Source organism: Cupressus sempervirens, chromosome 3 (genome assembly GCF_028749045.1).
Source record: "Cupressus sempervirens isolate cs-2001-9-10 chromosome 3, ASM2874904v1, whole genome shotgun sequence".
Classification (NCBI taxonomy): domain Eukaryota; kingdom Viridiplantae; phylum Streptophyta; class Pinopsida; order Cupressales; family Cupressaceae; genus Cupressus; species Cupressus sempervirens.
In genome coordinates this window covers 50,931,124-50,946,545 of record NC_143120.1, presented here as the reverse complement: position 1 = coordinate 50,946,545, position 15,422 = coordinate 50,931,124, and the positions used below count along the sequence as shown (strand labels likewise).

The 15,422-nt window shown below is 31.7% G+C and overlaps 1 protein-coding gene across 5 annotated transcripts in view; it reads left to right on the top strand.

Moving 5' to 3' along the window:
- The window catches only part of LOC149564738 (MADS-box transcription factor 29-like), a 258,597-nt gene that overhangs the window by 188,704 nt on the left and 54,471 nt on the right, over positions 1 to 15,422 (top strand). For 2 of the 5 annotated variants that reach the window (XR_016361917.1, XM_089818319.1), the window contains one exon: positions 1,860 to 2,084. The exons of the other annotated variants lie outside the window; for them this stretch is intronic. The gene's annotated coding sequence lies outside the window, so the exon portion shown is untranslated. Of the gene's footprint in view, positions 1 to 1,859; positions 2,085 to 15,422 lie in introns of those variants that run through there. 5 annotated transcript variants of the gene reach the window in all.

Below are 15,422 nucleotides of genomic sequence, written 5' to 3'. Positions count from 1 at the left end.
TTGTCTATGGTTTTACCAATCTCGAGAGGCTAGCTAGGAATAGGAACTACTCTAGGAACATTTTGTGGACAGGCTTTTGGAAAAAGACAATTCAATATGCTTTGCATTTACATATAGCAATCTATTGTGATACTTTCAGCAACTGCAGTTCTCTTGTTTATACCAAACATTTTTTCAGAGCCTATATTCAAACTATTGGGACAATCCACCATCATCAGTGGTAAGTCTGGAGTTCTCTCAAGAACTAGATGCTTCCTCAACCATTTGCATTTTCCACAAATTTATCTATGCTAAAGTTTTTACATGAACAGGATTTAATTTTACCAATAGTCTAGATTTTTGTAAAAGTGCTAATCTTCCATTTTGTGGTCTGTTGGATAACTTCTTTCACATATATATTAAGTCTCCCTAGTACTATTATTGCAAAGATTATATCATGCTGATTTGGTGCTATCAAATCTTGTTATTTGGTGGGACTACTGCTAGGCATACTTATTTGTTTCACTGATAGAGTATGCCTGAAACCTCACCAAGTTTTTTGCAAAGACTTAGCATGTTTTTGGCAAAAGCTTGTTTGCATCAATAAGAAAGGCTAGTTGCTTTGCTATTAGGTTTTTCACCACTCATTCAACATGTACTGACATCTTCCATCATGAAAAAAACCCCTTATTAAGGCCAGTTGGATTCAAACTCATTAGCTTCACTTGTCAATTCTCTTGGTGTACACTAGTCAAACCACACTTCCTACATATATTAGGTTAGCAATATCTTATTTATGTTACATATAGCCCATTCTAGGTGAAATAGAGACAACCTTCATAGAATGGCCCTAGTTACCATCAAAATCGTTCCGAATCAGAAAAAGTAGTAGCATGAAATGAATCTGTCAGCAGCGCAAAATGGAAATTTTGATGGAACTTTGTTAGTAGAACATTCAAGTCAGTATTAAAATCTCAAATTAATTAACAACTATATCCAAATGTTTGACTACTCAATGAATCAATAAATCATGCAACAAACTTAAATTTTCAAGAAAATTATTTATTATTGACTTCACTTTGTATCTCCTATACAACTCTTTAGATCTCTACCTCTTTGTTACATCAACCACATTTTAGAGGATTTATAGACCCTTTTCCAACCTTCCTTAGCCAATTCTAGTTGGTTCTGATCATTACAATTTGAAAAACAACAGATTTGTTTATGCCCTCCAATACCTAAGTGATAGGAATTTGAATTTCAAATTTGTGAACTTTTGAAATGCAAACCCCTAGACTCCTACCACTTTACCTATGATCAATGTTGACCTTATTCCATTATTTAGGACTTGTTACATCCATTTTATACCATTTGGCATCTTAGGTTCCACTTGACAACTTTTTGTCCTATGGTCCTTACTAGGACCATTAGGCCATTTGATTACATTCTTGAATTCATTACAATCCATAGTCACTATAGGCCTTAGTATTTCATAGTTAGGTCCTCCAAACCCAATATCACTCCATCTATTCCTTGATGTGTTCAAAGCCTTCATGGCATCTCTTGATTGTCCTGCACCAAGTACCCAACTAGCCCTGTCCTCGTGCAACCTTGGGTTGAAATGTTGGGTGTGTGATCTTGATGACGGATTAGTTTGGGAATAATATTGAAATAATAAAAAACCTAGATTTTCTTTTTGCGAATGATAACACATTTTCAGCAATCCAATGTTTTGTTCCCCTCCTTTTGATTTCGATTCAATGAACCTTGGGCCTTGCTTATTCAATCCACACATTGTTTCATCTCTTCTGTTAATACTTGTAATGTTCCTTCATTCACAGTAATTTCTGGATTTGAAAATTTCTATTGAATTGGTGTAGGTGACAGAGAAGTCTATGGATGCTACCACCCACATAGTCAAGAGTGTGGCTTCAATACACTATTGAGGGCCCAATTTGAATCTTTGAATGTAGTACATTGGTTGATAGGTAAGAGATATTTGCAATAAGAAGTTTGTAGCTAAAGTCTTAAACTGAAATCTTTAATGGTCCAAGCCTAAATTAAAAAATCTTTAATAATATTGAAATCGTGGAATATTTCTTGAATTGGGAATGAGGATGAATTGAAAGTGGTGAAATTGTTTACATTGCCAAAATCAAGAAATCTTAAACTTACAAAACTGAGAGATAGCTATAATATTTCCTTTTAAAACTACAAACTGAAAATCTTAATCATCCAGACTTCACACAATAGAGGGAAAATTACAAAAAAATTGTAATATTCCAATAGAAAACTATTTTTTTCCATTATTAATTCTTATTCTGGTAAAACAAGTAATACATGAACAGTGCATAGTGCATTCAACACCTACAGTGCTCTTATTTTTATTTAATTCTTCAAACGCAAAAACCAATAGGTATTAAACTTTGCACTTGAAGTAGCTATCTCTTTATTGGTTTTTACAAAGATGAATGGCCTTTTAAACAGGTCTTCATATTCAATATGTAGCATCTAGTTTTTCACTAAACTAAGATAGAGCCTGGATTGTTGTATTAACCAACCAGACTAAATCCTTATATTCTTCACATGATTGTTTGAGAGACAAATTTTAGTTTTTTTTTGGCTGTCATAGTGAAGGAGTGTGTCTTTTTATACATGTATTATATCTATGAATCAGTGGATAGGATACTTCAATAGAGAGACCCAATCTATATTGAAATATCTAAAAATTAATCTTTATTGACTCCATTCAATAACCTAGATTACATACTGTAGTTCTTATTTTCATGAGCACTAAAAAATATGGCCATTAAAATGGTTAATTGAATTAAAATTTGGTGGCTACAAACCAAATAGATTGTCACATAGTGTAGACTCTAGATGACTTATATAATATAATGAGAGGAGTATAATCAAATCACTTCTAATTTCTAACTGTTCGAGATCGAAACACGAGAGACAAACTTTAGTAAGCAACAACATGATATTCTTCATACCTTAATAATTCTTTGTTGTGGCACACTACACGATGCTTTGAAACCATCTCTGGAACTCTAGTGCATAAAGATGAAGTTTGCAATTGGATCTCTTAATGACTCTGACACAAACCATAATATAACTATTCCTATATAAGATCATGTGTAGCCTAGGCATGCCATATTAGCATCCTTATTTCATATTTGAGTCCATTCCTAGTTTCTATGTTGAATTGTTGTTTTGCAAGGTTTCATCTACCACTATAGTCAGTTCAATTACTAATTAAGTTGGCAAACTATGAAATACTATTAGCGAAACTATTGGTCATATTTCAATATTATATAATAGCGATATTTTAATATTATATAAGAATGGTATGCAAAGCAAATGCCTTATGACAAAGCAATCCTAGAGAATATATTTGTGAATGACAAAATTCAAATACAATGCTTAGTTCAAGTCTTATTAAAAATGATAAACTTTAATATTACCATTAGTCAAAATGCACACTGTCATTTTTTGGATCATATAGTGTCATCTAAAACATTACCATTGTATAGTCAAACCTAGAAAAAATAATTCATTGATATGAATTGTGGAAATCTAATATCACTAAATGAGAAATCTATTTAAAAATAGAATGCCAATGTGAAAGCAATCCCAGAGAATATATATTTGTCAATGCTAACAATTAGTTGTAAGCGTGAGGTTTCCATATGAAACTAAACTATAAGCATGATACTCCAAACAAAATGTGTGATTGTGTGATGAAACAATATGTGCAATTATAGCTGAAGTTTCATTTAGTGGTTCTATCTTGCAATTGTAAACATGATTTGCCAAAATATTTTGGGTGTGAGAGCCTCAAACATAAATTCTATCATGGAAATGGTTCTGTCTTGCAACCATAAACATAACAATAGTGTCAACTAATAGCTCTATCTCACAACTAGACACATAGTACTCCAAAATCTTTTGGGAGTTCAAATGCATACATTCTATCTTACGAAAATCTTAGCTGGTATGACAAGGGCAATGATCTAATTAATCTAGGTGAGCCCTTTAGTTGTTTCCTTTTCAAATAGCCATGAGCCTTAATGACATGCATCTTCATAGCACATGGATCCTATAGTTTGCTACTAGTTAGAATATTTATTTCATTGGTTTTCATCAAATGATTTGGTTGCAAAGAAGGCATACAATCCTGCAATTCATATAACCAAGAATGGCCATGGCATGCATTAACTCTTACTATACGTATTATAATACTTGTTTTAAGGCCCTTTAGCTTAGTAACCACACATCTCTTTGATGGATTTTCTAAGCAAGATAAAAAACTTACACAAGATTTGTTGAAGAAATATACCATCAAATAGCAAGACACATGAACTTTGAGAAACAAAAATTTGTATCAAATAGCTAGTAGAAATCTAAAATTTGTATCAATACCATGCTATTTTGAGAAACAAAGGTAGAAGATGCTATCTATATGCAATTTTCTACCACAGTAAATGTAGAGAGGATGTGACAAAGGAATTCCCAGACCTAGAATTTGTGATCCTTGATATTGTTGTAGTAAACATTCTCACATTGCCAAAATTCCAAAACTGATAGGAAAATGTCAAAATCTACTCTGATGTCCTTATTCTCAATGGCCATACTGTAGAAGCTCTAAAATATCGCTTTGCATATAGAGTGAAAGATAAGTTCTTCCAAACCACAAATGTTGGTTTCATATATGATTTGAACAAAGACTATATAAGAAATGTGTTAAGAAAGAGACTACAAAACTAAACAAGCAAAAGGCAGTGCGTAAATATAGGTTTGGCAAATAGAAAACACTGAACTTATAATTGGATCAACATGACTATGTACACAAGTCCAAACCCTCACCTATCCTACAGTTTAACAAATCTTCAAAAAATGAAGAGACAAGTAAATTGATTCATAGAGCTAACGGATCCACCTAAAAGGATATTTTTATTGGCAAAGCTGCTCATAATCTAGAAAATCATATCCAAATCTTAATTGTGGATAGAATTGGCAGTTGCCTATTTTGATCTCTAGATTCTTGGCTCAAAACACACAATGATAGACATGTGAAACAAGGACAGGAAAAATAATATAGGTCACAACTAGAAAAGAGTTTAGGGATGGTAAAGTTGATACTAAAGTCAACCAAACAACGAACAACGTGAAAGCATAATGGAATAGTGAACAATGGGTAATGCACAATATGCAAAAAAGGGAGATTGGAAAACTTGGAAGGTAATGACTAGAAAGGAAATCCAAGACTAGTGAATAGCAATATCAAATTTCTTATAATAGTCATGACTGAAGCCATAAGTAAATGAGTGGTTGTGACCTATTCCTAAAATACATGTAACCTCATAAAATTCTATACAGCTGAGTAAAATCATAAAATTCCACATAGCTTAGTAACATCATATATCTTACAAGGCCTTATGATAGAATGTGAGCTTCCTTCTTGAAGTTATTATAATGAGATTAAACAATATTTATACTCATAAACTCAAAAATTTAACAACTGATATTTCAAATGTAGTATAATTACACAGTTGGATGTGTGTGCACCTATGCAATAATTTGATACTATTGACAATCAAGAAAATGACAACAAACAAAATGAGCATAAAAATATCTCCCCTACTACTCGCACTTTTTTACTAGCTTCCTCCTAGCCTCATTGTTTTCTATCCTGGTAGCTCCTTGGCTTCCCCCTTGCAATCACCATTTAAACATGTTGAAATCATTAAGATAAATATTAAAAAGAGTAGAAATTATTTAAATTTCAAATTTTAAAAGGAAACTCACATTTATTATAATTTTCTAGTTAATATGAGCTGGAACGAGAAAGCACACTTTCAGAGGTAAATAATGATGAATTCAATCTAAAATACAAACGAAAATAATTTTTAGACTTTGTAATAAAAGAATTTATTTATTTTCAAAAAGCTACATGCATATAGATTATATCATTGCAAAATGATGTAGAGTTGATAGGTAAACATTAGAAATGAAAAAATTCCAAGCCTTGGAGAGAAAGGTTGTGCCAAATTCTTCTCATGACTAAATGAGTAAAGGTATAGTTCGAGGTGACATTGACATAGGATCATCAATCCATTAGAAATTCCTTAGGCACTTTGATGAAAAAAGCCAACTTAATGACCTACTAATATGCAAGCTTTGTGAAGAGCTGACTTTATATGGTTCCCAATGGGAGGTGCATAGGCTGTGGTCAGGCATTATACTAGTTTTTAAATGTCATACACAACTAGTTGAGAGAATAAACCAAAGCTAATAATATTTGTGAGTAGGTTTAAAATGCAAGCCTGATAAAAAAACAACTTGGGAAAATGAGGGCTTTAAGCCCCACACAAGAATGACAACTAAACATACCAATTTAATGTTATCAAGAGCAATCACATCTGAATCTATTAAAACTGAAAAATCAATGAGCAGTGTGGAAGCTTACATATACGACCATGGAGCTTTAGAACCTTGAAAAATTTTGGCCCAAAATGGCATAGCAAGATCCAAGTACAAAGTAGTTTCTCTATTAGTTTACATGAACAAGCTAGAGAAGCTAATCAAATTTTCTAGGGTGCATCAAATTAAGATACCTAGGAGAAATTAGTAGCAACTACCTCTTCCAATGCTCTTACTAAGAGCCAACTCGAAAGATTGTGTGTCAATTCATATTGAATACTGCCAAAAGTATTCCTTGTCTCTAATTTCTAAACTGTTTATTGTGATGGGTAGTGACTACTTTGTTAAACATTGGAAGAATGTAGGGGCCACATTTAGAGTGACAAAACCTTCTATCACATCACATGAAAATAACACAATAAGTTAAGTGCAAGGCCAAGCCTAATGGGGTGCATTGGGGTTAGCTTCGCCATGTAATATAAAAAAAAATGTTGCATCTTCCCTCGTATCTCAATCAGTGCCAATAATCTCTTCACATCACAAGATAGCAAGCAAGGCATGGGATCTGCATTGCTCTGATACCATGTTGAGTATTGGTAGAGCAATTGAATGACTTGTGGTAGTTTAAATAGTTTAATAATACAAATATTAGATTCCTCCTCTAAAGATATTGGTAGCAAAAAATTAACTCTCTTTATCAAACTCCTTATGCATAAAATTTAGACAATAATTTTTATTGCAGAAATTCTTACTTAATGATTTCAAAAAGTAATAATTTTCTTTGAACTTAAGATTCTATTTGATGGGATTTAAACTTCACTGTTGTTTCCTACTGCATTATGTTTGAGTGAGGTATGTCTCTGGTAAATTACTGAGAGTCTAAGATATTCATATTGATGTTTATGATCATTGATAAAAATTCTTTTGAGATATTGTGAGATTGGAAAACTTGAAGTTCCTTGTACATAGTTGCTCAAGAGGATTAAATTTCGAGAAATTATTTACTAGGGCAATTTGGGATATCTTTTATGTGAATCTTGCATTAAATTCACAACAACACTAGTAGAAAAATGTGATAAGTACAAAAGAAGCCATAAGTTAGGGAAAACATAAACCCTAGAGATAGAGAGAGGTAGTCAGATTGCAAACCATAATATTAAAATACCTAGAGAATGCGTACAGGATGCTAAGGATGCCCTTAATCTTCTGGGTTGCTCACTCTATAGTCTCCTTAGCTTCCACAAGTATAGTTTTTTAAAAACACTCAACCCGTGACCTTTGTAATCTGTTAAGTAGGTACCAAAATAAAAAGAAGGTAATGATTTAAGGAGAACTTAGCATATAGCTCCCCTGCATGTGGAGAGAACATGTAAAGATGCCAATTGTTAATGTCATTTGTGTTGACAAGAATATAGACGCCCTCTACAAAACAATTGGTGGTTTTAATCATCCCATAAGAATAGAGGGCCCAAGATGTCAATATGCAAATTCTGAAATAATCCCAAGATCGAGGCCTCTTCCTCGATTCTCGCCTCTTCTCCTACATTGATATTGTTAAAGTGTTTAGTTGATCATGCTGCGAGTAACACTCAATCACATTCACCAGTTCTTGTGCTTGTGTAACTCGCTTGCATGCTTTGTGTTGAACATAACAATGAAATAGGCCAAAACCCTTTTCCATTTTAATATGTTAAGCTTGTGTTGGTCAAAATTTTTACCAACACTTAGTGTTGGTCAAAATCTCGACAACACGGGCATGGATTTTAAAAAAAAGATATTTTTCCTTCCATATTTCGACCAATCTAAAACATTTTAATAGATGGTCAAAAATTTTGGTCAAAGTCCTTGTTGTTTTGTTTCTTCATTATGTTCATGGTCAGTTGGATGTTGAAAATTTTGAAGGGCTTGTCTTGGCTTTTGGTTAGTTTTTCTTGAGGGATTTTTGGTTTCATTATTTGTTAAATCTTTAGAGGATTTCAATTCCTTTCTTTTATTGTGATATCTATTTCTTAAACCATGAACAAGGTTCTAATGAAGAAGACTAAAATGAATAAGGTTTCAAAAACCATGTACAAGATTATAATGAACAAGAATCCAATTAACAAGATTATAATGAACATGATTAAAATAAATAAGATTCCATACTTTGTAGAAATACACATGCACAATAATTCACAATAATATAGTATATCAAAATATATTAGTATATACAATTTTGATGCAAATGTATGTCAAAATGTACATCCATATTCAAAATATGGCATATGCCATAAAAATTTCTATGAAATCAAATTTTATATGTAAAATTTGGCATATGTCATTATAAAATGTATTCTAAGGCATTCTTAAAAAACTCCTATATCCTAGGCTGTTGGAGGACCGTTAAAATGGATCTTGTTCAATGCATTCTCTAAACTCGCTAGATCTTGTATGAACGAAAAAGACAAAATTCAAGTTAGACTAGTTAATTAAATGATTTGTACATATAAAATATAAATTTTTTTAAATGCATATTAATCAGTAATTAGGGAAACTTCATTTACCTCTCTCCACACCTTCCTTCGCCACTCATGAGTCCTCACATATGTCCTTGAAAAAGTGGGCACCTTTCCACCTCTGACCTAAATATGCTTGTATGGTTGTCATACTGATCTACTACTTAACCTAAACATTATTAATTATAAATTAATAAAATAATCAAGAATTCAAATTAAAATTTACCTCAAGTGATCTCTCATCGATAAATGTCGTCTAAGTGAGAAGAGATGCAAAGCCTTGCCAATCCCCCTTCATTGCATCTAGTGTTTCCTATGAGAGTTTAAAATATAGTTGCAATGATGAAAATTATTTCTATATAATATAATAACATTAAGATAAGTTAAAAGTAAATAAAAAATATACAATCTATATGCTTCTCCCTATGAATGGAAATGCCTAATGGTCTGCAATGGTGAATTTGGGATGATGCATCATTAGAGGCCACCCCCTATAAAATAAATAATGCAATAAAATTTTATTAGTATAAAAAACTTACAAAATATATGCATCTATATATACATTTAATAATCATAAAGCATAAAGTTACCTTCCCCTTGTTAGTGGTTGGTGGTGCAGCCTCCTAACACTGTCCATCACTAACAAAAGAAACCTGCAACAAAAAAAGAAGGTGAGAAATTATGTTAACTACAATATCAAATAGGAAATTAATGATTAACAAAATAATCCACACTGTAGAGGTATCAAGACCAAATAAAATGGTCGAAAGCATGACAACATCCAAATTTCTCATCTCCTCTGTCAACACATCATAATCTAAGTCATCATCAAACTAGTAATACATCCCATTTTTCTAATGAAGAGATACATCATGTTGCTCAGTAAGGATCTCAATATTAGCCACACTAGTATTAAGAGTGGCTAGCATGGGCGATAAAGTAGGGTAGTGTTGTATGTTTTTTGAACAACCCTAATTTGATTTAGATTTTGCTGAATCAAGTCTTGAATTTAGGGAGGGTTTCGAGGGAATAATTGTGGTAGTTGATTGTTTTGAGGATCATTGTTTGGTGTTTTAGAGGTTGGTTAGGGTGTGTCATGACTATTTATAATTCAATTAAATGTAGAATTATAATTTGAATGAACAATTTATAAAGAAAACTTTAAAAAAATCATTTTCATTACAAAAACCTAAATTAAGAAAATTAATTAACTCAATTAAAAATCAATAGAAATTGAACCTACTTGTGGTTGGATTCAAAGTGGAGTGGAAAATAAGAAATGTTGTATTGTATACAAAAACTATTTTCCTAATCCCGATAGTGGAGGTCGTTGGTGATAAAATGAGAATGGTAAAAAATATTCAGATGTTTTTTTAAACCTATGTACAAGTTTTTGGTATTCAATATATCAGATAAGTGATAAGCCTAGGTAATTGTTTTTGCATTGGTATCAGGTTTGGGGCAAAAAAGTTAAAGTGAATATAAAATTGCTTTTGGACATTTTTAGACTAGTTTTTTTTACATTGTAAGTTTTTGGTCGACCATGATCCTACACATACCTTGATCTCCCTAAGAATGTCTCCCCCTACATCTTCTTAAGACTATCTTTGTTTACATCCTCTTAACAATCTCTATCTCTAGATCCCCATAAGACACAATATCTAGATTAATTTAATATTTTATCTCTCATTATCCCCTTAACATCTCTTTCTCTCTTTAGATATATTGCATACCTTTAGTCAACAACATCAAATTTTAACATCAATACTTAAAATGTATTTTGCATACCTTTCTCCTCACTTGTTACATATTAATTTTATTATCATGTGTAACATTCGATGAAGAAAATGTTGGACATGGAGAAACCAAAGTTGAAGTTGTGGAGATTGAAGAAGGGTCATTATAAGGTCAAACATGTATATTGTGCTTTCTCATTTCTATTTTTTTCGTTGGGATGTAGTTATAAGTTTTCTTCATCTACATTTCCCCTTGAGGCTCTCTTGGGGATTTTACTTTTATTTTTCTTGCAGCCTAAGTTCAAGTGACAAATTAGAATGTTAATCTAGTTTAAACGTTGAAGAGGAAATTTAATTTTAGAAAAATATATAATTTAATTGAAATGGACATGGAAAGATTGAGTTATTATTTTTAAAAATATACACATACTAATAATAGGACATTGAATAAAAATTCTAAGGAAATAATTGCATAATTTTACAATCTTGATACACTAGAAAAAACCCAACTATTATCAATTTCACTTCATAATGATGATTTAAAAGGTCCATTAAAACTATTGGATATAGATGTAAGTCTTGCATTCCATTGGGAAAAAGAACTATGTCTATACTTAAATTCATTTCATGAAGAATAACATTGATGTTTATATATATATATATCGCAAAATAAAATTCTTTTCACTGTCCTATTATATTAGGTACAGTTGAGAGATAATATCACATTATCTATGAAGAATGATTGATTTATATGAAATACATTAGAAGGTTATTGTGCACTAGTGTGTAGAGATCCTTGATCTAATAGGGTTGGAGAAATAGTTAGGAACTTGATTACTACATTTTGAATTGATAATACTCATTCTTCACCAAATAGAAGGGATATTATCAAGTAGAGGATGGGGACTAAGGAATATTTACTAAATGAAAAATATTTGTGGGATGTCACAGAACATGAATTATATTTCTCATTTTGTAATTTAAATCATAACATAAAGATTGGAAAAACAATGTTTGAAAAATTAAAGCCTTATTGTATGAATATGTAATTATCTTTTGACACCTTTTATTGTTGATATTGTGTTGAATTTGACCTGTATGATCAAGGGTTCCAAAAGATGATTGAGAAAGTGATTGTTCTCAAAATGGCTTTGCTAAACAACCAAGAAAATTTGTAGCATCAATTATATATGATAAATTAGATTCTTGTACAATAGGTTAAATGGATTGTATAGGAGAAGCTTGTAAAACATGTGGTAAGATAACTAATTTCTTCTTATAGATGAAGATACTAATTTGATGAGGATTGTAAAATGGAAGATGTATAAGTACATAAAATGTGAAACAAAAGTTGGGAAAGAACCAACAACATTAAAATATGTAGAGGATGAAATACCAATTAGATAATTCATGTCAATTTTGGTAGATTGGAGAACGAATTGGGTGAAATACCATATTTGTAGAAAATTAAAGTAGTTAAAAATGGGATTTACTCTGATAATTATCGCCCTAACAAGGTTTCGTTAGAAATAGAAAATACTGAGTGGGTGGGGGTGAATAATTATTTCAACTTTGGCCGAACTATGGATATCTTTTATAATCTTAAAACATCCACATGTGAATACACTGAAAAGTAAACATAATAGTAAATCAATGCAATTCATAAGACCATTATTTATTGACTAAAGAAACCTTGGCCAAGGGAAAGCCCTGGTGGAGATGGTACCCTCAAAATGATCCACTAATCAAAACTATCTTGTGAAAGATATTAACCTTATTAGGATTCTATTACATTCATATAGTGTCTCAATCCTTGATAGAGGACTATGCTTTGTTAGAAGCCTCAACCCTATTAGGAGTTAGTATTACAATTTTCCAAATGTATGCAAGATTAGACCACTACCAAATCATGCAATATAAAATGATACAAATATAGTACAAAAGGCATAGATACCAAAAAAAAAACCTCTTGCCATTGCTAATATCTCTAATACCCAATTTGATCTTTATAGCTTAGTTTATAATATTCACATATACTACCTCTTATTGCTCTCAAAAATAAAATTCACATTAGCATTACAATGTCATAGAAATCACAAAACTTTTAATCAAAATATTTGTCCTTTGTACCGAGTAATAATCTTGTGTCAACGTTTATACTTTTACACATGTCCCAAAATACAAAATTGACCTTTTCTCTCTTAGAGTTAACATCTATGATGTCATCCCTAATTGGTTAAGTAATTATTTTTCTAAACAAAATAGTTCCTTAACTTAAAATATGTGTTTCGTTATCTCTGTTCTATTCTTCTTGAGCATATTTGTACTTACTAAATCATCAATATATCTATCCATACAACTCATAATGAAGGAATCTATAGGACCATGAGGGGTCAAAATGTGGTAATATAAAAAAAAATCACTTTTCATTAGAATTTTATGAAATGAGAATGGTTTCTTAGGGATATTATAAACTTTCCATCAACATAATTGCTGTCAACTTATGTGTTTAGTAAATAATTATTACTTATTTTCTAATGATGTTACTTATAAGGTTCTTGTATACCTATTTATTGAAAAAAAGTTATACTAGAAAATGGTATAACATTTTCAAAATCTAAAAGATGCGTCACATTCTATACTTTTCTGACTATTAAGAAAATAAAACAAATTTTAATTTTGTATAGTTTTGAACGAATTAAGGTGGTTAAACACAAGAGTTTGCATAGCATTAAAGGTGATTTAGCAATAATAGTTCATTGCAAAATCAATTGAGTGAAGAACAAAGGACAGAGGATACAAGATTGATACATCAAATCGTGAAGGATTAATCAAATATTGGATAGAGGTGATTTGTTATCAAGCAAGCAAGTTTCAACTACAAGATCTATGCTGAGACATTTTGACGGGTGATTTCAGTTAATCTCCTAGGAAAAGTAGTCCTAATAGGCTTTACCAAATCCTTTAACAAGGTGACATTCCAAGTGAATATCCAAAAGTCCTTTAACTAGGTACACTTCTAACAAGGTGTTGAAATCCTCTAACAATGTGGGACTTAATAGTCTTTGTAAGCCTTTATTAGGGTAGATCATGATTCATGGTCAAATGATTGTAACCTCAATTGAATATACTTTACAACTGCAGTAGTCAAGGTTTCTGGGTATCATCCCCACCCTAGTTTTACCTTCTCATTTAGAGGGTTTCAAGGTAATCATATCTACTGTTAAGTGTGTGTGTTTGATTACTTATATGTTTTAGATGCATTTACTTTACATTTTATTTCAGTATGTTAATGCATGTGATGTATTAATGGTGAAAGTTTTATGGGTTCAAGTTTAAAGTTTAATTGGTATTAGAGCCTAGCTCTCAGAAGGAGAAGCATTGAAGCTTAGAGGAAAGATCTTGAAATGGAAGTCTACAAGCTGGAAAAAATTATTGAGAACTAGGAGATTGAAATACTTCTTATACTACATCAACTGAATGAAGCTAGAGATGCTCTAAAGAGTTCCTTGAAAAGAAGGAAAGAAATTGCCATTGCAGAGAATGACACACAATACAAAGAGATTGACATTAAAAAGTTGTTTGTAGATGGTAACTCCAATGGATTTGATGTAGCAGTTATAGATCTAATGAAGAAGAATAGAATCCAAGCTGAAGAAGTCAGAAATCTCAATCTAGAACAAGAATCTCAAGCCATGATGCTATGTAAGGTGACTGAACAAAAGAAGAAAGCCATGATTGAAGAAGACAAAAGAATTCTAGCAAATAGACTAGAAGAGAAGTCAATAGAGCTAACCAAGATCTCAAACATGAAATTCGATACCTTGAGCCAAATGATGAATGCTTGTCATGAGTTAAATGTCAAGGACATTAAGATAATTACATTAAAGTTGTAGAATGAACAACTATAGAATAACCTCAAAAGAGAAAAATAATTTATTGAAAGTTTCAACAAGCCAAATGAAGCCATCAAATACTTTGAGCAATTACTGAGATCCCCTTGATCTAACAGAGATATATCAGGATTTGGCTACACAAGAACTGAAGGAGAATCATCAAAAGTTGCTAAAGAAAGGAGCATCAAAGGTAAGAACTCCAAACCTACTTGTCTCTTTTGTGGTAAGAAATGACATACTGCTAATGTGTGTAGGAGCAAGAATACAAATTAAAATGCTAAGCCTAGGAACATGACTCATTATCATAAGTTCAACAAATAAGGTTATTAGGCACATGAATGCAGAACTAGAACCATGCATGCACCAAGATTTGAAGGATACTGCTACAATTGTCAAAAGTATGGACATAGAGCCTTTGAATGTAGATCCAAGTCAATGTGGTCATCAAACAAGCTAACAAAGGTAAGAAGCTATGTAAACTCTTATAATTGGGATTACAATACAAAATATAGCTGCCACTATTGTCAAGAATATGGACATATTCCTGAGAATTGTATTAGGATTCACTTCAGTGGTAACTAGAAAAGGTGGTTGAGTCAAACCATATGCTTTAGCTATTTGAAGACTAGTCATATTAGCAGGTATTGTCCAACTAGGTCAAAGGCACCAAGTTGTGAATTTGATAAAAGCAAAGGCAAGGCAGATGTTGAACACATTAGGAATGCGATGAATAAGACATAGAAGAAGAAAGATGGTTGCAGTACATTAAATGGGGAAGGTATCACTTCAATTAATGGGTTGAGTAATCACACCTCATCAAATTGAAGAATCAAGAGATATGTGGGACTGATATTTAAAGTATTATATCATACATTAGTTCCAAAAGAACT